Source organism: Apus apus, chromosome 3 (assembly GCF_020740795.1).
Source record: "Apus apus isolate bApuApu2 chromosome 3, bApuApu2.pri.cur, whole genome shotgun sequence".
Classification (NCBI taxonomy): Eukaryota; Metazoa; Chordata; class Aves; order Apodiformes; family Apodidae; genus Apus; species Apus apus.
The window spans coordinates 18,442,533-18,467,965 of record NC_067284.1 but is presented as its reverse complement, the minus strand read 5'-3'; the positions used below and the strand labels follow the sequence as shown (position 1 = coordinate 18,467,965).

The following is a 25,433-nucleotide window of genomic DNA, read 5'->3' as shown; positions in this document are numbered from 1 at the left end:
CAGGTGATCACTTTCCCCCCCCCATCCGGGTTGACCAAGCAATGGCCTTTATTTTCAGGCATGTGCTCTGTCCTTAAACAGGAAAGTGGTCTTTCACAAGATGTCACTGTGCCTCCATGGGGCTCCTCTTGCCAGCCACTGTTCCTTATCAGGTAAGGACAGTGTCCCATTTGTCAGGGTGTCTGCCAAAGGAGGGGCTCCCCTTTCAAGGACAGCATCCAGCTTATCAGGGTGGTTACCAAACAAGGGGCTCTCCTTGTGAGAACAGGGTCCAGACAGGTATCAACTGAAGCTCTCACCTGAGCACAATGTCCAGTTAGTCAGGGCGGCTGTTTTGTGACAATTATTCAATTCAGGACTCTACCACGTATCAATGTGATAACTGTAAAATGTTATTAAAAAATAAATATGAGGTAATTGCAATACTTCATCATAATATTGGGAGGATGTTTTGAATAGGATACCAGAGAGGTCAATTAACAATGTGGGAAGTTTTCCCAACCTAATATTAAGGTGATATAAAGCTGGGAGAGATTATGCATCCTTAGAGGATATGAGTAGCTTACAAAACCACTTTGATAAATGGCAGAAGAGGGCAAAATAAATAAGGTTGGTAACATGAAATTTAGTTAAGATAGTGTAAAAGGATTCATAGTGGATACCTACTCAAAGGCTGATTTTAGAAATGCAGAAAGGCAGCAATACAGCAGAAATACCTGGGACTTACAGTATTATTAACATATGTTCAATCAAGGGTCTGAATATATTTGGACACCAACATATATCTGGGCAAGTGTACAAAGTCAGACAGGTATGACAATGGCTTGTATGCAACAGCTGTAGCTGACTGGTGTTTTAATGGTGTTTGTTACCTTGGGTTATTTTTGAAAGAAACTGGGCATTCTCAGTGAGTATCTGACTATGGCCAATTTTAATTGTCTCCTTTAATTCTGTAATGCCCCTCATTGCTAAATGCCAAGCCTGATCTAGTATCTATAGACGGTGAATTTAATTTATAAGATTTCCATAATTTTCCTCTAGTGAATGTAATTGGAAATTATTAACTATCTGGACACTCAGAAGTCAAGATGTCTATGTGCGTAAATTTGTTCCTATTGAAATCTGAAATTAATTTGCAGAGAAGACTTCACATGGATCATGATAGACATTAGAGATCAGTTTGCTGAGCTCACTAAAGCCAGTGGAAGCTCTTCCATTTTTGCTGGGTTATGATTACAACCTGAAGACCTTAACTAAGGCCCAGTTTCTTGGAGTGTCTTGTACTAGGGCTCTGTTAAAGGTCACAGCCAAGGCAAGGCCAGAACAAGTAATAAGAGAGTGTATTAACTTAAGATGGTCTGTCTAGGTGATCAGAGAAGCACTCTCAGTCTAGTCCTTAAGCCTCTGAGATTCAGCTCAGTTTCTTTCCAGACTGATCATTCAAACATGACACACAACTGCAGCCAGTTTCTTGAGAGGAAATTAATCCAGTTGTAGGATGCAACGTGGTCTAAATGAGCTGCTGTGCAGCAACCCCTGATTTATAGCCATCACAAATTTGGCCTACCTCTGCCAGCTGAAAGAGCAGCATGCACAAGCAGTAATACTGCAATTTGACTAGGCTAGGAGCTTATGCTGGCCCTGTAAAATATACTGCCAGTAAACCATTATTTCAAGACCACAGACACTGCTTCTTCTTTCCTAACTGAGTTTTTGTGTGAATTTATCTGGTTGAGATGGTGCAGCACAGCTATTTCAAAGATCTCATTGACGTCAGGATTGATGTGACTCATGGGACTCACAGGATCCCTGCAAGTAAAAATAAAGTCCATGTTAAATGCATTTGTGCAGTTCTCTAGTTTTCTTTTGAGTGGATGATTGTGGATTTCATATGGTTCATCAGAGATTATTTGAAAATGCCTAAAATCATTGACAAACTCCTAAGCAGCTAGTTCCAGTCAGAGGCTGGCACAAGGCCAAATAACACAAGTGGGACAACTGCAGGCAGTGACTCTGCCACCACCTGCTTTCATCCTTTTCCTTATCACACTTTGTATGTCATCAGTAGAAAACCTATATAAATACATAAACTGCGGAAAAAGTTCATTAAGAAAGCCATTTTTAATTAGGTTACTGTTGTTCCACAGGGTTTTTAGCTTGTGATTAAGGCAAACACTCATGGACTGAGATAAGAAAGCAAGCAAACACGACCAGAAACAGAAACCACCAATGATACTGGCTTTCATTTACTCATCAGAGGCCCAGTGATTTTTACAACCATTTAGGCACATTTACTTAGTTAAACCATGCAGCACGGCATTAAAACACAATCCAGCTCCCCAGCCGCCCTAGGGCAGAGTTGCGTTCTGCATCAGCCCATCCCAGTACAATTTGATGGCACCTTCCTCATCCCTGCCAAACTCCAGGTGACTTCAAGGTGGGCAGGCTGTAGGGAAAAGACTGCACAGACAAAAAATCAACTACTTTGGAGTGATAAGGAACAAGAAATGGCCCCCAGTTTGTGACATAAACCTGATTTGAGACAGGACTGAATCATATTATACTTCACATTATATGAGCTTTAGAGGAACTGTAGCAGTTTCTCTGTAAGCAGATGGTGCACGCAGATTCTGGAATGAAAGGAGTGATTTTTTTTATCTTACTTGTTACACCTATAATATTCTCTATCACAGGCTTGCTTAGATCACCACAGAACAGCCTTATCATAATGCTATTGTGTGCTTCACTTCTGAAAAAAAACCACGCTAGTAGAGCCTGGAAAAGCCTCCCCCCTTTATCTCCTCAGTGCCACCAATACATTAAGTATACTTGCCATCTCAGTAGAGCATAAAAGATGCTAAGTTTAAAGAGCTGAAATTCTGCCTCTAGTCACACTGGAGAGCTAAGAAGGTTTAGGGGAGATCTTTTCCTGATCTGGAGGAGCTGAGTTAAGTGTTAAAAAATAATGGTAATAAATGTTCACTTTAGGAATCTGATGCAGTGAACAAAATTATCTGAACTAAGTGAGCATGTGCAGTATTCCAGAATTAGCCCATTTCATTTTGTAACATGCCATGTCACAGCATGAACCCACCTGGCAGCTGGAGAACAGGCAGCCTTCGATAGCTCAGGACAGACACTGCAATTCTTCCTCGCTGGTGTTTGACCAGGCTGAATGAACCAGTGGCATCCAAACGGGCTCTCTTCTGTCTGGAATAAAGAGATGAGTGAATAATGAAATTGTTGTCCTTTCTGCATGTGGTAAAGTGGGCCAGCAAAAAAATCGGTGGTAATGTGCTAAAATATGAGTGCTTTGTCCTCGTTCCATACATCATATCCAGGAGTTTGCTCGCAGCAAGATTTGAGAGCAGTCAATTTGTAACAAAAAAAAAAAAATAAAAAAAAAATTAAACAATAAAAAAACCCGCTCAAAATATCCCACAGTATCACTATAATTACAGCTAAAATCAGAAAATTAACAGTGGGTAAAGCTGTTAAAATACATTGCCAAAGGTCAGTCTAAAGCAAAACACAAACCAGGACACAGGCAAAAGCACAGCCAAATCCAGATTCATCAGGCAGAGCTGAGGACAACCAGAAGAGAAAAGGACTGATCCAGGCCAAGGATGGGGAGCAAGGAGCAGCTTCCTTGCTGGGTAAACATGGCTTATTCAGAGAACAGGAGGATCCTTACCGAGAGTATAGGAGCAACCAAAACTATATACTTGCCTCATCATTGTCACAACCTAAAAATACCCCATGCTCATCCTGCAACAGAATTGTAAGGCTAACAAACCAGAGGCAATTTTTATTCTTGAAATGGATGTTTAAAAGGACAAAACCTTTTTTTTTTTTTTTTTCTTAAAAAGATGAAAGCGATGCCATTTCCTGGCTTGTGTTGCTTTGTAGTGATGTTGCTTTGTAGAGGGAGGTTACAAGTTAAGATCAGGAGACAATGTTAACATTGCAAGGAACACAGGGGGAAAAAACCCATTATGCATGTTTGTGCTCATTAAATGAATTCCTCAAAGAAATCAGGATGAAAACAAAATAAAGATCACTAGCCATGCATGAGTAACAATATTGAGTGTTCTGGATGTTTGTAATGGGAGTTGGCTGAAACTCTGACACAAGCAGTTCCACCTCATGCAGGTGTTTGCACTTTCTACATCTCCCTGGTCTGCTCTAGATGAAAATAATTATTAATATTTGTACTACTTATCTATTTGTCACCCTCTAACACCATTCATAGCTGTCCTTAAGCAGGGAAATACTTGACAGGTCTGAGGACATGCCAGAGAGAAAAAGAAATCATCTGTGGCAGTGTAAAGATCATGTTAGGCCTAGAGATAGAATAGGAACAGCCCTTTTCAGCATCTTTGGTTTGAGCAGACAGTGGTGGGACATGTATCTAGTCACTTTGGTGTATTCTTTCATTTACATTACAAAGGAATTTTTGGCAGAAAGTCAGTGTAAGCAGTACTCATTATTCCTTTAAGGGGCTTGATAATTCAGTATGTTTTCTGCACTGCAGGCTATCAATGCTGTCAACATATAAATAATATAAATATATATATATAAATTTAATCTTGTTCCAGCATCAATATTTCTGTATGGAGTCCTGAGATTTAATTGGATTGGAGCTCAGATAATGGGCTGAAAACTAGGGATGGTTGATACGTTCGTAAGACATTCGGGGCATGGTGAAAACACCAGGAGCTGATTGAAAACTTGTGACAGAAGTCCTCATTACCACATTTGGTATGAAAATGACAGAAAATGATAAATGTTATTCAATCTGACAAAAAACAAAAACAACCCTCAAGAGGAATCCTCAAGTACATCTCTGAAGTCTGACTTAAGATATGGAAAGGAGAAGTGGACTTCTCATGGAGTTTCGGACAGCTACAGCATGGGTGCCTCTAAATGGTTGCTCAGAGTCCACTTAAGAGTCAGTTGAGAAAAACTGGAACTTTTAGGTAATGACTCATTTAATCCTAACAGAGACATTGAAACTAGGCCTGATTAAGTGCCTTTTTGTCTTCTTTATAAAGGGAGAGCGACTGATTGACTTACATGTAAACATTTACACTGAAGATACCTGAAGTTACCCAAGAGGACAACCATTTTCAGCACCTAGACACATTTTAATTTACCTGGCTGAGCTTGTTCTGCTTGGCCATGTGATGCACAACCGACACACTCAGCTGGTTTAAAGAACTCTTGCAAAGCCTGGTCACACCAGGAGGGCAGCTCTGCACTCAGTGGTGTTGCACAGGAGTCACAGTGCACCTCCCAGCATACAACTTTGCTGCAATAAGGTAACTTTAAAGTCTTCACAGACTTGAAGGAAGAAGGAGACTGGCACAGAAAGAGATTCAAAACTGTCATTTGATTTTGGTGCTTTGAGGGTGCATTTGTATTAAGTGGTTTAGTCTGGGTCAAAAGAGTGATTTAAAGCTCAATATTTTTTTTTAGATCAAGCAAACTGGAAGATGGAGTCCATCAGATGCAGTGGGCATTCATTCAGTCCACAGGCCCAGATTAGGACTATTCTGAAGAATAAGAAGTCTCTAACATGGTTATAGTGTGGGTCTCAGGTGCTCAGCACTGACTGTTTTACTCTTCAGGTCTGCTATTGGTTTTCACTACCTGCTACTATAACAAAGTTAATAGGGCCCTGGAAGAGAATCATAGAATCACAGAATCATAGAATCATAGAATCCTAGGGGTTGGAAGGGACCTCGAAAGATCATCTAGTCCAACCCCCCTGCCAGAGCAGGGTCACCTAGAGTACATCACACAGGAAGGCGTCCAGGCGGGTTTTGAATGTCTCCAGCGAAGGAGACTCCACAACCTCTCTGGGCAGCCTGTTCCAGTGCTCTGTCACTCTTACAGTAAAAAAATTTTTCCTGATATTCATCTTAAACCTCCTATGCTCCAACTTGTATCCATTACTCCTTGTCCTATCACTGGTCTTCACTGAAAAAAGCTTAACTCCATCGTCTTGACACTCACCCTTTACATATTTGTAAACATTGATGAGGTCACCCCTCAGTCTCCTTTTCTCCAAACTAAAGAGACCCAGCTCCCTCAGCCTTTCCTCATCAGGGAGATGTTCCACTCCCTTAATCATCCTTGTGGCTCTGCGCTGGACTCTTTCAAGCACTTCCCTGTCCTTCTTGAACTGAGGGGCCCAGAACTGGACACAATATTCCAGATGTGGCCTCACCAATGCAGAATAGAGGGGGAGGAGAACCTCTCTTGACCTACTAACCACACCCTTTCTAATACACCCCAGGATGCCATTGGCCTTCTTAGCCACAAGGGCACATTGCTGACTCATGGTCATCCTCCTGTCTACCATGACCCCCAGGTCCCTTTCACCTACACTGCTCTCCAGCAGGTCAGCCCCCAACCTGTACTGGTGCATGGCGTTTTTCTTCCCCAAATGCAAAACTCTACACTTGCTCTTGTTAAACTTCATCAGGTTTTTCCCCGCCCAAGTCTCCAGCCTGTCTAAGTCTCTCTGAATGGCAGCACAGCCTTCTGGTGTGTCAGCCACTCCTCCCAGCTTGGTGTCATCAGCAAACTTGCTGAGGGTACATTCTGTGCCCTCATCCAGGTCGTTGATGAAGATATTGAACAACACCGGTCCCAGTACCGACCCCTGAGGGACTCCACTAGTCACAGACCTCCAACTAGATTCTGCCCCATTGACTACAACTCTCTGACTTCTTCCTTTCAACCAGTTCTTGATCCACCTCACTGCCTGATCATCAAACCCATACTTGATCAACTTATCTACAAGGATGCTGTGGGAGACGGTGTCAAATGCTTTACTGAAATCAAGATAAACCACATCTACCGCTCTACCATCATCTATCCACCTAGTAATTTCCTCATAGAAGGCTATGAGGTTAGTCAAACATGACTTACCCTTGGTAAAACCATGTTGACTGCTCTTGATGACCCCCATCTCCTTGATATGTCTAGAGATAGTGCCAAGGACAAGTTGTTCCATTACTTTTCCAGGGATGGAGGTGAGGCTGACCGGTCTATAGTTACCCGGGTCCTCCTTCTTGCCCTTCTTGTAGACTGGAGTGACGTTTGCTATCCTCCAGTCCTCAGGCACCTCTCCAGTTACCCATGACTTACCGAAGATGATGGAGAGTGGACTAGCAATGACCTCCGCCAGCTCCCTCAGCACCCTTGGATGCATTTCATCCGGACCCATCGATTTATGGATGTCCAGATTATGCAACTGATCCCTAACCCAATCCTCATCTACTATGTCCTCACCTATCTTGACTACTTCCGGGGTAGGAAGTAGTCAGCCCCTTGCTCCGTTAACTATTGGAGGAGTTCAGAAAGATGAGATACCTAAGTTAGCATGCTCAAAAGTGAATGAAACAAATAATCACCACATGGACTCTATTCTTCTTTTGCAAAATCCTCTGTTCAAACAAAGGCAACACCCATTAAACATGGGCAGAAACAAGTCCTCCAAAAGGCATGAGGTAGTGAATTATCCGAGGGTGGAAATTACTTGCTGATTACTGTTTGCTCTTCCAGACCTACAGAGTTAGTGTATCTGTCTGAGATGGCTAGTAAATTCAAAATACAGCTACCTGTGGGATTTTGTTTATAGCAGCTTCAGGACTTCATCCAAGCATAAATTGTAGTAAACTAACCGTTACATTATTACCTACCAGTTAACATTGCTGCAACAGAAGAATGCAAACCACAAAACAAGGTATGAAAACCATTTCCAGCACTACCAACCTAGCTGAGTGCACAACTTACCCCAGTTAGAAGTAATGCCACATACCTGGTAATAAATTATTCTCTACTGGAGTCCCAATACAAAATAAAATAATTTAGGTTAAGTCTTTTAATTGCAAGATGGTACCACAAGCTGATGAGAAATGCCACTAACCAGGGCTCTACCAAGATAGCCTGAAGCCAGCTTAAAGACCATCCTACATTTCTATTTATTTTGGGTCAACCCTTTGGAAAAGGCAGACCTGGAGTGGTACTGTGATGGGAGGCTGCCTGGGAACACCCAGTCCTGTAGGCTTTTGGTGAGTTACCAACACTGTTTCAGCCACATATCTAAAACACAGTACAAGAAAGGTAACTCCATCCTGGCCAGACCAGGACACTGCCTAAATTCTAACACACACCCTTGCCACCCAGGAATCAGCTGCCCTGGGGCAGACCCTGAGTCTTATCCCCTACCAGCTGGCTACAAAATCACTTCCACAGTCCACAGCTATATTAGAGCTGGGATTGCACAGGCGTGTTCAAGAAACTGAGTGGTCATTGCAGTAAGGCTGGAAATACCAACTCCAGAGGAGACGGGAGAGGTGCCATTTTTCACTCTTCCCCACAAAGCGTTTCTCAGAGGAGAGCAGGACCACTGCTGTCTCCATTAAATGCCTCTTCAGAGATAAGGAGGGCAACAATGCAGTGGCCAAATACCAGACTGGGCTCAAGGCCAGCAGTTTTATCATAGATTTTCCAAGCAAGGCAAAACAAAGTGGTAAACAACACAAAAAACAGCAAAAGCTGAAAGAAACCAGTAACAAGGCTTGGAATTCAATATACAGCAAGAAAGTCAGCAAGTAACAGAGCAGGTAAGGGAGCAAACACGGTATCTTTGGAACCAGCAACAGCAAGTACCTGCTTGCCAAGTATCAGCTAAATAGCTTTAACAGCTGTAAGTTCAGTCTAGCACACTCCAATCAAATCAGTCATTATCTTGAACCCCTCGAGCCCCATGTTGCGTGCCAAAAAGGACCATGGTGGGTTGACCCTGGCCAGCAGCCAAGCATCCACACAGTTGCTTGCTCACTCCCACACTCCAGCAGGACAGAGGAGGAAAATAGAAAGAACAAAACTGAAACAACTTGTGGGTTTTGATAAAGACAGTTTAATAGGTAAAGGAAAAAGGAAAAAAAAGAGTGAACCAAAGGAAGTGTCTCACCACCTGCCATAGGCAGACTGATGCCCAGCCACTCTCTGAACACTGCCCAAGTAGGTGGCCCTCGTCCCTTCTTACTCTACTTAAAGTGCACATAGCCAGCTCATGCTGAGCTTCTCATCAACCAGTATTCCCAGTTCCTTTTCCTCAGGGCTGTTCTCAATCCATTCTCCACCAAGCCTGAATTTGTGCTTGGGATTGGCCTGACCCAGGTACAGGACCTTGCACTTGGCCTTACTGAACTTCATGAGGTTGGCATGGACCCACCTCTCAAGGCTGACAAGGTCTGTCTGGATGGCATCCCTTCCCTCTGGCATATGGACCACACCACAGAGTTTGGTGCTGTCAGCAAACTTACTGAGGATGCACTCAAGCCCCCTGTCCATGTTGCGGACAAAGACACCAAACAGCACTGGTCCCAGTACTGATCCCTGAGGAATGCCACCTGTCACTGAGTTAACTTTATTTTTGTCAGTGGTCCCAGTCAGACCACTACACCTTGGAGCAACTGCTCCAAGAGATAATTACAAGACATTATGACATGACCTAAGAGAGCCTGCATTGCTTCACCAGCTTTAAGGTTTTCCTCACGCGAGGTATTTGAATACTTTTAGGGAAGTTACAAAATCCTTTATCCTTTATGTAAAGAAATGGACACTTTAATTCTCAGGAGAAAAAAAAAAGAAATACTTTGCATGCTTTGTTCCTTAATAATTCTGATTTTTAAACGATAGATTTGGCATGTTTCCATAGTTACTTTTTGTGTGTGTGTGTTTTGTTTGTTTGTTGCTTTGTGGTGTTTTTGCTGTTGTTTGTTTGTTTATGACAAGTAAAAGGTTTCAACCCTGTATTGCTCAATCTGAGTATGTGGTTAAAATTTAGTTTTCCTGAGAAGGCTTCTCTGAGTTAAATTTTAATAAAGCTGCTACCAAAGGATCAAAATGTCTTTTGCTCTAAATAAAAACCCAATCAAACAACGTTTGGGAAGTATATTGGAGCATGGATATCTCATCAGTTGTTTGCTCTGTAAAATAGGTGTATTAAGGAAAAAATTTCTATAGAATGACTTAAAACTTTACACCTATAAGATTCAAATTCTGTTGCACTGATTTTCTGAGATAGCATAAAAACACCAGAAAGGCTAAATATAATACTCTACAAGGAATCACATTTTCATTTTTCATACTATATATAAGACTAACGGGACACAACTCAATACATCTATTAATAGCTACTGCTCTTTAAACATGGAAATTTAAAATCAATCCTTGTGATCTTTGTTCAAAAGTATTCCTGCTGTCTCTCAAGTAAAATCAGACATTAATACAATTGCAGCTTCTCTGCATGGCAACAAAACCAACCAGACAATTCTGGTCCTCTGTGGGTGTGTCTGTGTGGAACAAGGTTTCACACTGACTTCATGTTGCTTCCTCATTCCCTAACCCTTCCCATTCATCTGCAAAGAAGGTGTATGTTAAAATAACCAAGAATTCTTCTATTGAAAGCATTTACTTTCTCCAGGAATGGAGACAGGTAAAAAAACTAAATGATAGAACAATTTAGAGAAAATCCTACAGCTTCAGCTGTGAAAAAAACCATGTTACATCCTTTTATATGCCCGTCTTTCATAATGGCAGGATCACTCCTCTTCTGCTTGTAAATTAACCGTTCTTGCTTGTATTAAACCAATACCCACTGGTCCCATTCAAGGAGTTCTTCAGCCATGTCCCTGTGCAAAGCCATAGCAAGCACTACTGCAGAAACCATACAGCACATGGCATTGCAGCAGCATCGCTCACCTGCAAAACCAAACATGCAACTAAGAAATGTGAATATTGAACATAGAGAGGACAGGAGGGTAGACAAGATGTGTAACACTGAGAAAGTGGCATGTCTTCAATTTCATGGGCTGCAAGAAAAAGGTGGAATACTCGGGGATTGTGCACTCAGTCTCTCAGACCTAGGGTTTACTTCAGGTTCCCATCAGACATCAGCAAAGGTCTATGAGATGTCATCATCTGGCCTGTGCAATGCTATTCCCATACAACAGGTGAGGTGTACATCAGCACCAGAGCCCTGTCCTGAGTGCAGAGACCCCTACTTCTCCAGCTGCAGGTGGGCTTGCTTGCTGCCATGGCAGAAGATTTGCACCTAGTCTGACACCAGCACAGGCTACAGAAATGACCACACCACTGTCCCCTGAGGGGTAGCTCCCACTGTACCTATTCCTTGCAAAGCTGAGTCATCAGGTACAAAGTGCAAAGACAGTGTTCAGTTGATGTGACATGTGTGACAAGGCATTCAGAACATTGGAAATGTATTGTAGTAAATGCCATGGTAACCTAAAGAGTGTAACTAAGAACAGGCTGTGTAGGATCTACGCCTACTTGGCCCAGCCAGTGGAAATCAGTTTTCTTCCACTCCTGTATCAAATTATTTTTCCCTACTGTGATATTAACTCCACATACATCTAGGCTGACCATCCCTCCAACAACAGGCAAGAGCTAGTTATGAAGCCATCCTTTCAGCTGCTGCTTTTACACCACTGCTTGAGTTTACCTGGATGAAGATGTACATGATGTTCTCTGAGCCTTCTTCAACCTACAGACTTCTTAATTATTAGACAGTGGGAGCAGGGGGTGATTCAGTTGCCCAAGCTCAGGTGTCTGGTAACATCTGAGATGTCCAGGGGAATCAGAGAGACTCGGTACAGTGAGATATGACACAGGACTTTTGGTAGACTTACATCCTAAAAGCAGCATCTGTTGGCCAAGCAGAACACCTGAGGTCATCTCAGTTGGCAGATGCTTTAGCATGGACAATTTATGAGACAGCACAGGAAGCAACTGTCATTGGAAATGTAAATGTTAAGTGTTTACTTCTGTGCTGTGTCAGTGGGAAATCTAACCAGCAAGGTTTATTGTAGTCAATTACAATCTAACCAACACACTTCAGGAAGCCTAAAAATTATTTGCCTCATTGCAGAGTAGACACATGATGGCTAGTTCAATGAGGCTCTCTACTCTCACTGAAACGGGAGCATATAGCAATAGAAAGGTTGTAGACACCTACACAAGGCATCAGTCTCAAGGAGGATCCTTCTAACCTGCCCAGACCATTTTTGACAACTGTGTTCTATAAGAGAAGCAAACCCATCATTACTTAGTTTTTACCTTCATGGCAGGGCATTCAGTTGTGGCAACTTCAGCAGTGAGTTATTCACACAAGAACCACATTGTAAATAGGTATCACACAAAACAAAAAAAGCCTTTCTTTACTTATTAGAAATGTTACAAAATGCTCCTCCTTTTCTTTTATGACAGCACAATGACAGTCATATTTATGTCATATCTTGCCATTGAAATGATCCAAAGTCAGAAAGCCTCAAAAATTCCACTGAAGTTAGACTTGCATTATCCTGCCCAGGCTGGCTCTATTACCCCATGCATCTATGTTCCTCTGCTATTTTCCTTCTGTTACAGCAAAATTATCCATCATTTGGGGCAGGGGAATGCCTTTTATTTTGTAGCTGTCCAGGACTAAGGAATAGGTGCTACAAGAATACAAATCTCCAGCACCTTAGTGCCTGTGATGATTTATTCTCCCCTGCTGGCTTGCTTCTTCTGCAGGAGACCTGAAATGCTTGAATGCTTTTTATTAAGAACCATATACTTTTTTAACACTGGCACATCCAATAACTGGTGGAAAACATTTAGGACAATCAATTTTTGAAGATATTCTGCTGACCATTAACACTCAGCAGAAGCCAGGACCACCATTTTTTTCCCTTGTCTTAGCAATAGGTGGTGTCAGGTGCTCTTGTCAACCAAAACCAGTAAAGGAGTGACAGATATGCAAAGGGAGAGCTGAGCATAGAGCAAACCTGGAAAGTTTTGCTCATGCGTTTGAGCAGTTAGGCCAGGAAACAGGCTGAAACCAGTAGAAGAGACTGAACTTCCGTTGCAGAAGCCTTCTGCTGGTATTCGTAATTACATCAGTAATTCTACAAGAAGGAATCCCTGAGAAATCTGCTCCTGCTAAGGAAAGTGCAGTAGCTGTGGTTTCCAAGCAAACAGGGCGAGGAGGCAAAGCTGAACCACCACTCTTGGCACTGTACACCATTTTTAATACCAAAAGCCTAGTTTTAGCTTTCTGGAACACAACTATGAGAACAGCCACCCACACTCCCCATTACAGTACATGTGTGTGTGTGTATATATCTATGCAGACATATATATATATATCTATAGTAGGATAAGAGTATGATAAAGAGAAGAAAAAAAAGTCAGCTTTTAGACCATCATGTACCCATAGGCAACAATCTTGTAGCTTGGTTAGGCAGCCCACGGCCAGCACCATGGGACCTTCCCCAGGGAACTTCTGCAGCCACAAAGAGGAAATGAGTGTCTTCAGTTGCCCCTGAAGATTTCCCAAGAGGTACAAGCAGTTCCCTGCAAGGGAACTACGTCTATATTGCAGGCTTAGTGCAACCCTTCTAAAAAAGCTCCAATTAACCTTAAGGCTAATGAGCATAAGTACTAGTGTAGCAGCAAGCAACATGGAACTTTGCTTGTGCCATAATCCCCCCCTGAGAAACTAAGTAAATATTTATGCAATTAATCCACATTGAATTGCACATAAAATAGCTTTAGGTAGTCATTGAGCTCATTAACTGGTGTTTTTGAAACAGGGTGGGGATAGTTTGTTGGGCTGCATCTGTGTGGCAGGGGTTGTAAGGGAGAGTTCAGCTACTGGACAGTTTTTCAAGCCCTTCACACCTCCAGTCATCAACAGCCTGGCCACATCCACTCCAGGAATTGATTTGGATCTGGGTAAGCTGCATTGCTGCCTTCACATCTTTAATGGCAATGTCTCAAAGCCAACCTATGCTCTCCAGAAAGAGTCCTCTCCTGAATGGCCATGAACATGACCTGTTCCACCATGACCTTCCCATGCTGCTGTATCTCAGACAATCTCAAAGATGCTTGGGACAGCACAGTGTCTGACATGCCAGGAAAGCACCCTGGACACTTTTGCTCCTGGGCTATCCTGAACAATGTGCCTGGCTGTGCCCTAGTGCACACTTCCAGTTTCTTTAGCATACCACGTAGACATACACTCTGAGGCTGCAGTTCAAATTAGTCATCTAGGTTTCCTCTTCAGTCACAAGTAAGAAGCAGGCACCATCACCTCACTCATCTCAAGCACCTCCTAAGCATAAAACCCTGTCAAGGTGTTTATATCACTAAGCTAATTATCTAGATTCCCTCTGTTGACTAGCTGAGTTTGGTCTCTTAAGTTAGGTGAAATTAATCCCATTCTTTACTAAATACAGTTTCCTGAAGGTGGAATGGGCTGCTACCAGTTTGTCTTCTCCAAAAGGACAATAGGACAGAAGTAGCTTTTTGGTAACTGATAGAGCAGGGCCCTCTGCTTTGACACCAACTTTTAGATGAAACAGTGTCCAATACCACTGAGATGGGAGTGTCTGAGATGTCCAGGCAGGGCTAGCATATGCAACACAAGACTCTTGTGAGTCTGACATCCTTTTGGAGCAGTAAACGGGAATCAGGATGATGACACGAGGGCATCTTGGGTAGCACTGAACACCTAATGATTTCTACCCGAGAGCTGGGTATTTGACCTACCTGTAAAGCCAAGGCAGACATAGTCAAAAGACTCTGGAGTCTGATTCAGCTTGACCCACAACAGACACTCTTGAGACCAGAACACCCACAAGGTCGGCAGATAAGACACAGGATTTAACAGAAACTCAGAGATTGCTGGAGCAGCAGCTGGAGGCCAAGCAGGAGACAGGGTGCCTTCAGAAGGCATAAATGTAAAGAAAGAAAAAAGGACAATAATACTGTATGCTTTTGTATCATCCACTTAAAAATACAAGCATATTTTACTGCAGTGGCATAATTTCCTGTGGGGCCCCAGCAGCATTGAGTTCTTGATCAAACAGAAGAAAAAACTGGAGTGCTCATCTCAAAATGCTCAGTTCAAAACTCAAGTGACAGACATGTGAGACAAACATGAACTGGTATGGGTTCTGGATGGTTAGACTTGGTGATCTTAGAGGTCTTTTCCAACCATGACAATTCTGTGATATCTAGCAAATAACTGGAGACCTGTGATTGGGAATCTGAACTGCACTCAACTAGATTCATGTTTCTTCTGTGGAGCGACTGGAAAGTCAAAGCATTTTACTAGAAATTAAACTAAAACATGTATTAGCTTTCATTCACCTGTTTCCAAGAAATGGCAACACTTAGTCTTCAGTGTCATTACGTGTAAACAGACTGGCTGGTGGGACGTGGGAGTCATGAGATACCCATGCCCTTATGGACCAGAATCAAGAATACAGACAGGCTAAGAGCAGCAGGTTCCTGTGCAGGAAAACCAAACTGCATTCAGCTCATGGGCATGATGCACATGTTTTTAATATTTATTTTCAAAGCATAAGGCTTAAATCACTTTCATCTTGAGAGTTAAAACAATATACATTTAGTTTTAGGGCAGTAGGTTTTCACAGAGGGCTTCAGTTTCTAGTTTCTTTCAGCAAGGTCACAGGCTGAACTCAGTTGTAATACAAAAAAAATTATAGGAATTCAAACTAATTTTCTTTGAGACGATGAAAAAAATAAGGCTTCCTTTACTCAAACCAGTACACCAGTCTCCTGCAGTCTTACAGAAAAGTAACTTTTTTCTGTGCTGTAAGTAACATTAAATCAAACTGAATATTTAAGTAAAGAATTCAGAGTAAAAAACAACACTACAGACTAAGGAGTTTCATCTTAACCAAGAGAGCCCAAGAAAAATTAATCACAAACTCTCTCATGAGAAATTTATGCATCCTATAATTCCCAAAGAGAACAATCACATCTGATAAAAATCTTTAGACTAAAATTAGAAAGTAACAATAAAGCTGACAGAACTGCCTGAAATACGTATTTTAGCAGAGAGTTATTAGAAAGTCAGCATAAAGTGCCTCTTAATCATACTCATCCTGTGTCTACTGGCAGTAAAGCTAAGCAATCCTAATTTTATATACCTCTGTAGACTTCATTTTATTGCTTACTTGCTTAGTAAATTTAAACTAAGTATATTTGCAAATGCATCTAGGGTGTCACCTGGAAAAGGTAACTTCCTATCACTCATTAGGAGCTTGATTTAAAATATACAGTGGTTGCAGCCAGAGGCATTTATTTGCAAAGTTTGAATTATTGGTTAAACCATTAAAAAGATCCACTCTGAGTATTTTTCAGTCTTGGTCTAGTCATCTCAGTAACTGCCTTGAAGTGCACTCAGAAGTCTGAATCAGTGGTAGTCAAGATCTTAGAGAAAAAGCCGTGATAAAGTTCCATTCCTCATCATTTCCACTTTTCATTTCAACAGGGTATCTACAGTTCTCAGCTAATCAGCAGATCTATATATACTACCAGGTAATGACTTGGCTATACTGTGTGTAAAAATTACAGTGAACAAAACAAATAGGCAGTGATGTATCATTGAGCTAACAGCTAATTTCTGTCAAATTCTAGTCATTACATCTTTGTTAACTTCTACACGACTTTTCTAGGAGAGAGTGCCCACTAAAAAGCTTTCTGCAGGATACCATTTGGTATACAAATTCTAAGTAAGAGTCTTTGCAAATATATTTAATGTATTCAAGTTTTCAGTTACTAGCAATTCAAAGAAATGCTTTAGAAGTTAAGAATCTCTAGATCACAATCTCCTGGATCTTCCAGTTTCCCCCAGGAAAAGACAGATAAACCTGGACTTCTTCCCAGCCCCACTTGCTAAAGAATGAATAGCATGAATATTGCCAGAGAAGGATGTGAAGAAACATGCAAAACTTTCCACCAGGCACCACGAAATCCCATTGCAGATGTCACAAAAGTTTCCAAGCTATTTCCCAGTGTTTTAACAAAAAAATAATAATAAAAATAAAAATAAAAATAATAATAAATATATATATATATATCAGTGTTAAAAACCTAAACATTCAAGTTCTCATTGTAATTAGCATTAAAAAAGGATAGAGAATTCACTTAAAATCTGACAATAGGCTTTTACGTGCCAGTAACACACAATAAACTATTTTTAAAAGACAGTTATTATTTCAAATGTTCAGAAACTTCTGACAAGGGACTAATTAATAATATTGGATTACTAGTCTTAGTAAAATAGACACTGCTGTCTCCAAAAGTCAAAATTATTGTGAAATCTCAGACACATTATGTTGTGTGCTTTCAACTATATTTAACACTGCTTTATTATTTAAAAATACAACTTTGAAAGTAAGGTGACAAAATCTAAATTTATTTAGTCTAAAAGGAGAAGAATTAAAGGGAACAGCTAGATAACAACATAAATATTCACAGAAAAAAAACAATGAAAGCTAGAGAAATATTTCCACTGGGATTAGCTGTAAAAGTATAAAGGGCTAAAGCTGAAAAAAACATAATCAGTTTAAGCTCTGTATCAGGAAAAAGAGTTTTTGAAGACACTAAGGTTGGCTGGACAGAGGGGAAACTGTGACTGCTTTTCAATGAACGAACTGATCCCTTTTCTTTGCTCCCTCCTAGGCAACTAGAAGGGTCCTTCAGCCCTTTCAGGCCTAACTCGTTGGGTTTTACCATGTGATTCTCAAAGTCAAAGAGCTGGCACTTTTATCTTTTCACAAGTCACTAAAATGATTTAAATTGTTGAAAGATTATGGGATTGGAAACTTTCAGGAGCTTCTCTCCTCCAGTTTCAACCACTTAATGGATATCATTAATTAAAAGAGAGACATCTTAGCTTCTAGATAAAAGTTGCAGGAAGGTATGCAGACAGATGAGGAAGGCAATGAAAGCTCTCTGGTACCTACCAAGGTACTTGGGCAGTGCAGACTCTGGACCTACATGAGAGAAAGTATATGGTATCCTGCAGATCAGAGGTATTAAGGTACTACTGTAGAGGAAGTTTTGAGAAAACAGATAAATGCTGGACATGTCCATCAACTCAGTCCCTAGGTGGTGGGGAGGTATTCAAGATGGCATGGTATTCTGAAGAACTATGCTTTAGTTTATACAAAAACATCTGCAGTTAGTCCTCAGGGCATTTGTTTTCATTTTGCGAGATGCGCAGGACTGTACCTGCATATGCGGCTAAAAATTGATAATTGGGTCATTCTCTCATAAAAACAACACCCCAAAATCTGTTGTTTTTATTAATCTCCATTCTGTTCCCCTAAACATCTGCCACAAGAGCACAGAACCTCCCTTTACTAGCCCAACAGGCTGGCATTTATGAGTAAGTAATGCTGCAAAAGGTGTCCTGGAATGAACCGCAAGCACAAAGGTTTGGCTACTCTGGTTAGACACACTGTAACATCCATACACCTCTCTTCAAAAACCACACAAAGAGATCCATGCTGCCCTGTAAAAAGACAGAGTAAGAGGTCTCATACACTTCTCATTGAAATGCACAGAAAAATTCTCAGACTCATGAAGAGGAAAAAATGTTTGTTAGAAAGAAATAATATCTTTATACAAAACAAAGGTAAAAATAAATAAAGCTAGAAAATAGTCCCTGGGCATTAAAGAATGCCAGACTGTTTCTGACATGGATAAAATTAATGTATTTGTTTTGACCAAATACCTTGTTACTAGAAGGTCCATGGAGAGAGGAGAGAGGGACACTTGTAACTTGCATCCTTTGCTAAAATCAATGCTGACTCTTAAGTAGAGGCTTTCTGCTTTTAAGTCTAGCTTCAGCTGTGGTCAGACGCCTGCTGCAGAGCAGCTGGTACAGACGTTGTTGCTGTAGGCAGTGTTTGGTTTGGTTTTTGTTTTTTTTTTAAAAAAGGAGCTGTTCTGGTGACAGCACCCCCACCCTGGCTGGAGGTTCACCCCTGGCACCAGTGGCCTGCCAGCACACTTCTGAGTATGCCTTGCCCTTGCACAGGCATCCAGATCTACCCTAAACACCACCAAAGGCTGCTTGAAAGGAGTGCCTTCTAAAAATCTGCTGTGCCAGCTGAGTAGCTGGCAGTGGTAACCCCCAGCAGCAGACTGGTAACAACCAACAAAGTAGGCAAGGTGAGTCCCAGCATCACAGCAACTTCCACCCTAATTCGGATCACCACTGTCTCCATGTCCAAACAGATGTCTGCATTAGTTTCAGAAATCAGACTTGGAGCATCATGCAATTAATTAGTCATGCTTCTGTACATGGCCAGACACCAAATCCGCAGTGAGTGCCTGGGGATTTTATGCTCCTCTTCTCCTGCTTCCTTAGCTACTTGAAGCATGACTTTTTGATAGGTTTGTTTGTTTGTTTGTTGCTTTAAGAACTTGTGTTTGCCAGTAAGTGGAGATGAGGACTGCATAGCAATTTGTTGCCTATTTATATAACAGAAAAGTGGGGCTCATTCAATAAGAAGTGAAATAAAAACACAATTCTATCTCTCCATCTATGTTATTTAATAAAATATTTGTTCTGAACTGTGACCACTGACAAAGGAGGAATGAAAACATATTTCTTAATGGAGACAGCCAAAATAAAGTTAAATGGTGGTTGAGATGGAGCAATAAACATGTATTAAAGCAGTAAATCAGTCTCTGTTCAAAATTCACACCAGCTCTCTGTCCCGCCATTTAGAACAGCTAGATCCCAACTGCACACTGAAACCAGCATGCATTTTATGTATTCTTTGAAGAGTTTGGAGGTCAAAAACCTAAGCATCACCAAGCTGCCTTCATAATGAATATTTTTTTTGGGCTATGCTCAGAAGCTTGCTAGAATTACTAGGAATTCACTAATTTCCATAGGCTTTGGGTCAGGCCAAGACTACACTGGCCAGGATGTAATAGCAAATGACTTGGCTCCGATGCAATATTGCAGTAAGTACCAGCAACAAAGATTTAAAACTAAACCCACACAGATTTCTGTAGCATGTGACATGAATCACTCCCACAGGAAGACGCTACTTCCAAGTTGTGTTATCAAGAAATATTCCCTGCCTTTGGCATAATTGTTCAGTAATATGCATTTTGTGTATGGAAGAACACAGAAATGCTGATGGACCATCTTTTATGGCTGCTGACACAAACTTTCCGAGCATAGTTGTATAAGATCTGCTGACACAAGCCTCCTTGAGAACAGCTGTGATTGCCTGCTGCTTTGGGGAGGAGATGGAGGGGGGGCTCTTTTCCTTCTTTGTCTGCTTTCCTGCAGAGAACTCCCAAGTGCTGGCTGCACTGGTAGATCTGAAGTATCTACCAATGCCTGGTTATGCTACAGATGCAAACATATGAAAGGCAAGTCAGTTCCACTCCTGGCTTCATCCTCCATTTGTCTTTCAGATTATTTAATAACCCAGCACTCAGCAGTATTTGGATAAAATGGACAACCATCAAAAGTGCTCTAGTTAAAACTGAATACAGCATTATACCTATTCTTCTAAACTGATAAGCACTCAGGATAGGCAAAATTCCCACAAAGAAACAGATGTAAGGCACCATTTACTTGAAGGTTAGTGAACACATTCACAGAAGACAAGTGCAGCCAGAGGCTAAGGCAGAAGCTTCTTGGCCTCTGCATTTCAGGACACAGGTAACATATAAGTGTTTTAAAAGATACTCAAAGGAGCATCCCAGCTCCCTTTTCAGCACAGATCATTAAGAGCTTATGTCTCCCCTTCATCAACAAAGTGCTTAAGGATATGCTTAGAAGTATTTTGCTGATTTTGGGCCTCAGTAACTTGTCTGCAAGGAACTGAATGCCCACAACTCCCCTTAAAAGTAAAAGTGCATTTGAGTCCTGGAGGAATTTATATGCATTGCAAAGTCTTTCCTAACAGTTGCCACAATAGAAACCTCATTGCTTAATTTAGGTATCCTACAGCAATTACTGCCAAGTCGTGTCTGGGTTTTTACAGTAGGCATTTTGAAATTCCACATTTTCTTGAGTTGTGAATGCTTATTTTATTAGTCCTACAGCTGCCTTAACATAGCACAAGGTTAATCTGGTTTTCTAACCACCCTGTTCCAAGTGTCTCAAGCTCACAGATTTTCTCAGCAGAGCTGGTCACTGCCTCAGTATGACCATACTCAGGTGTGAAGACTTAAAGTGCAGCACTCACCAGAACAGTTTGATTGGTATCCTGAGCAAAAGCTCAGAGTTACTGAAAGACCAATTAAAAAGAGTCAAACCTTTGCACAAACATGTTACAATTAAAAAAATAAAAATATTAAAAATCAATAATTGTGCTGTATGATACAGTAAGACTGGGGTGCTAAGTAAACTGTACTTTCCCATCGGTTGCAACAGTTGTGTGCCAGCAGACATTACACACACACTCAATTTTTTAGGTTTTTTCCCCCGTTCATGTCAGAAAGATTATTAGAATAAGGTAGTATCTGTCCAGCAAAACCCCGTGTTAAAGACAAAAATCAACACAGCCACATTGCTCAATTCAGTAGGATGCAGAGAGAAAGCCTGGCAGGCATATGAAATACTGCAGCGACAGACAAGCCAGTACACTGTACCACAAATTAACAAGCCTTGCCTGTTCCTTGCCTCATATTTTCTTGTAAGAACCACAGGAAGTGAAGCCATCCACAGCTCTGCAGCATACTGACTTTATTGTCCACTTATACAGGAAACATCTGATAGGAAAATGTATCTTAAAATTCAGCAAAATGAAAACATGAAATAAACCCAAAACTCCAGGGTTTAGAGATGTCTGCAGCCTTTCTTCATATAAAAGATTTCCCTTTTCTGCACCAAAGGAATCGTTGCGTCTCACAGGACTCTTAAAAAAGCCATCTAAGATCGTATAATGTTATCACCTTGTCCTTTGCTATCTCTCCTCAAAGATTTCCTCCAGAATATAGTAGGACAGAGAAGGTGGTACTTGTGGGGTGACAAAAATAAACTGAAGAGCTTGCAAGATGCAAACATGGCTGGTGTCTGTCAATTGTGCAGCTTGGAGCTGGAATTCTGAAAATGGTATCAAGGTGCCTCTGCTCGGTTTGTAGGCCTTACTTCTCCCCACCTCCAAAAACAGGGGATATGACAGGCAAAAAGAAACACAATCATGTTTCTAAAACCTACAGACTGATTAGTAATGACTGAGGTACCCAGATGATAGGACATTAAGGAAAATTTTACAAAAGCAAGTCCAGTCCTTTCTGCAGGCTGTTGTAAACATCTCTGCCTCAAAACCTTCCAAAACCAGGCAAATTCTTGCTGTAATTAATGCACTAGGTAGCTTCAAAAATACTTCAGACTGCCTTAACTATCCATTGCCTACATCCTAAATCAGTAGGGAGGCAAAGTGCAGCATTCACCTTGAATTAATGCAGAAAAAACATCACTTTGCCTCTCCCAAAACAGAGAACAGCAGTCAGAGAAAATAACCTAGGCTGTGTCCGCACTCGTTAAGACCTGACCTTTATTTCTAGATCATTACTTCAAATGATTCCCAGTTTCTTCCTGAAGCCCAGTCTCTCAGTTACTTCATCTGGAGGTCATGTCCCTCAGCAAAGGCAGGCCAGGCTGCCAGGTAGGGCAATGGCAGCAAGCTTTTCTCCACCATTCTTGCAACCCTGCCTCTGGTGCCCTCACACCAGCCCTCGTGACGACCCAGAGGAGTACAGGCAGGTCTCCTTTTGTACCACAACACTTGAGGAACTTTACAGACACTGCAGAGAAATCTCCAAAGTGCTGCTCCAGAGGAGGACAGCATTTAAAGGAGGCCTTTCCATTGCTTGTTGGTAGAAGACAAGCTGCTTGGTTTGATGCAGGTGGTTTGGGTAACATATTTCAAGCCCTGGCTACTTTATATGTTGTTTTTTGTTCAGGATGCCCAAGCAGATAATTTTGTGACAAATTAACTTTCCCTCTCAGAATCAGGCTGTATTCTCTGCTGTCCCTGGCATCTTCCTCTGATGGTGCAGGGGCTTTAGCAATGTGTGACTAGAGCAAAAATCTTCTCTTTCTGGAGGAACATGACACCACAGACCAGGCTCTTTGCAGATGACCTTGTCCTCTCCAGGCTGAGCAGCAGCAATAGCTGGTTGTGACTTGACTGATGTGGGAGGACCAGTCCTTCATTCACCAAGGGAGATGTCCATGCAAGAGGACTTAGAATAGGTATAAGATGTTTTTTTCCAGACAGTTAAAAGTTCTCTTTCTGCCAGATGAACAGGAGACTGTATCAGGCTAAAGGTTTTAGAAAAATGTTGACTGTGCTCTCTGGGTACAGTACATCCAGTTTCTCTCACACACTCACACTAGCAGAGCAGTCTCACATTTTGCTGCCTTTTGATTATATACACAAACATTGCCCACATTTTGAATTTTATGCCCTCTTGTGCAGGATTTCATGCCATCTCCTCTACTGTGAAATGAGCTGCTGAGGCTATACATCAAGCAGCAAGCTCTCTCATCACCCAGGTTTACTCTACTCTTTGTTTTCCAAGACTTCTCTCTACTCTAGCAAGCCCCAGGCTGCTTCTGCTAAGCCTTTCCACAGCCCTGTGTCTAGGGCTCTCTGCTGGCAACCACATCAACTTGATTCCTCCTTGAACTTCCCAGGGCAGCGACCTTTTTTTCAGCCCAATTTCTTTCAGTCCCCTAGCTACAAAACACAAGATGTGGGAGACATCAGCTGAGAGTTGGTACTCAGTTCCCCTTAGGTAGGATCAAACAAGCTCCATGAAGCAGATCAGCAAGCAAGAGGGACATGGAGCAGGAGCTGCCGATGAAAGTCAAGGCACCATCTCAGAAGGGCATAACCCTGTCTGCTGAATATTGATGTGGGTCTGTCAGCATCATCAGGGATTATGTTGGACCTTCTGGCCTTTTGAAAGATTATCCTCTGCTTTCTTCTCCAGGGATGATCAGCTCTTTATTGACTCCTTTTCCTTCCTTCTCCATGAGAAAATTGTATCCCAAACATAATTGGATGCTTCTACACTTAAATGACAGACTAAGATGACTTAATTTGGAAAATATACTTTCAAGCAGGCTATATGTCAAGGTCTTCAGAGTATAAAACAACTGTCTTTTCCATGAACAGTGGAGAAAAGCTGGCCAGAATACAAGAAGACAGGATGTTGGGGACACACATACATATGCAAGTTGGGGCACTGTTTTGTTTTTGCTAGAGCTGTCAAGATTTCAGCACTTGCTTTCATTTTTTAATTGGATAGAAGAGAGACATGTTGCAGACTCCTGCGACCCTTAAGTCCCAGTGTCCGTGCTGCAGGTCTGCCCTCGCTGTTCGTGGACAAGTCACAGTCTGCATCCAAGCTCCTTTCTCAGAAGTTCATTCAAAGTAAATAATATTTCCATTAAAAAGTTTCATTTTCAACAAATTGTCAAGAACTTGTGCCTAAAAACTGTCTATTATTATAAAGCAGAGTGTAGATTTCAAAAAGAATGGATGATTCTAAAATCAAATTAGTTTTGGAAGCTCCTGTTCTATTCACAGAGCTGTTCAGAACAAGTCCATGTATGGGCAAGTCCCAGGAGCCAGGGAACGAAAAAGCCAATGTTCTTGTTTGAACAAGTGAAGCTCTCTCCCCCTTGCTCACATCTTTTGGTGTCTCAGTTCAAATTCTCTTCAGAAGAGCAGACATTTTTAAACACCTTACACTGCTAAACCATGCTGTGGGGAACAGTCCATCTTCTCTCCCCCCACATAACACTAAACAAAATGCCTTTCCAGCCAGCAAAGCAAGAGTGGTGTCTTTTTGCTGATTTAGCCAAGGACAGACTGGAACAGGCCCTTGCTCTACCAGATAACTCCATAGCAAGAAAAGAGCATAAGGGTTATGGTAACTGGCAGAAAAATGGACAATAGGTTAAAGATGCCTCTGACAGAGTACATACCTGGCCAGCGCTAATTGGCTAATTTGAACAGTGGTACTTTCTCCAACAGTGATTTCTGGTCTATAAAAGAGGGCAAGATCTGAAGGCCAGGGCTCGCTGCCTGCCCAGGAGGAGATCTTGCTGCAGGACCAGAAGCCGCCTGGAACGCCAGCCCCGCTGTCTGGGGGAGCCAAGAGGGAAGTGGGGGCTGCCCGCAACCGCTGCCTGGAGAAGAGGGAAGTGGGGGCTGCCCCGTGCCCACTGCCTGGAGAAGCGGAAAGGGGGGCTGCCTGTGCCCACTCCCCAGGGACCCTGCCTGCTCCGTGGGGGTTCAAGCCTGCTCGCCAAGGCCTGCCCGATCCTGAGGGATTGCTGCCTGCCCAGCCTAAACCAAACCACACACACACACAAACTTTCTTGCCAGGCTCAACTCCTACCCTTTCACTCCACTGATTTTACACCCCTCCCTCGGAGGGTGCCTTTAATAAGACCATAGCATGTTTGAATCCCTTTTCTCATATACGCCTAGACAACCTCTCCTGAACCTTGATCCCTCACTTTGTGCTCACCCTTA

The 25,433-nt window shown here is 41.9% G+C and overlaps 1 long non-coding RNA gene across 2 annotated transcripts in view; it reads right to left on the bottom strand.

Moving 5' to 3' along the window:
- Nucleotides 1-30: 30 nt before the first annotated feature.
- LOC127383078 (uncharacterized) overlaps nt 31-25,433 on the bottom strand; it is a 67,199-nt gene continuing 41,796 nt past the window's right edge. The window contains exons 3-4 of one of the 2 annotated variants that reach the window (XR_007889109.1): nt 3,095-3,210; nt 31-1,809 (exon numbers count right to left, since the gene is read on the bottom strand). This is a non-coding gene — a long non-coding RNA (uncharacterized LOC127383078). Of the gene's footprint in view, nt 1,810-2,102; nt 2,461-3,094; nt 3,211-25,433 lie in introns of those variants that run through there. The other variant, XR_007889108.1, reaches the window with a different exon arrangement.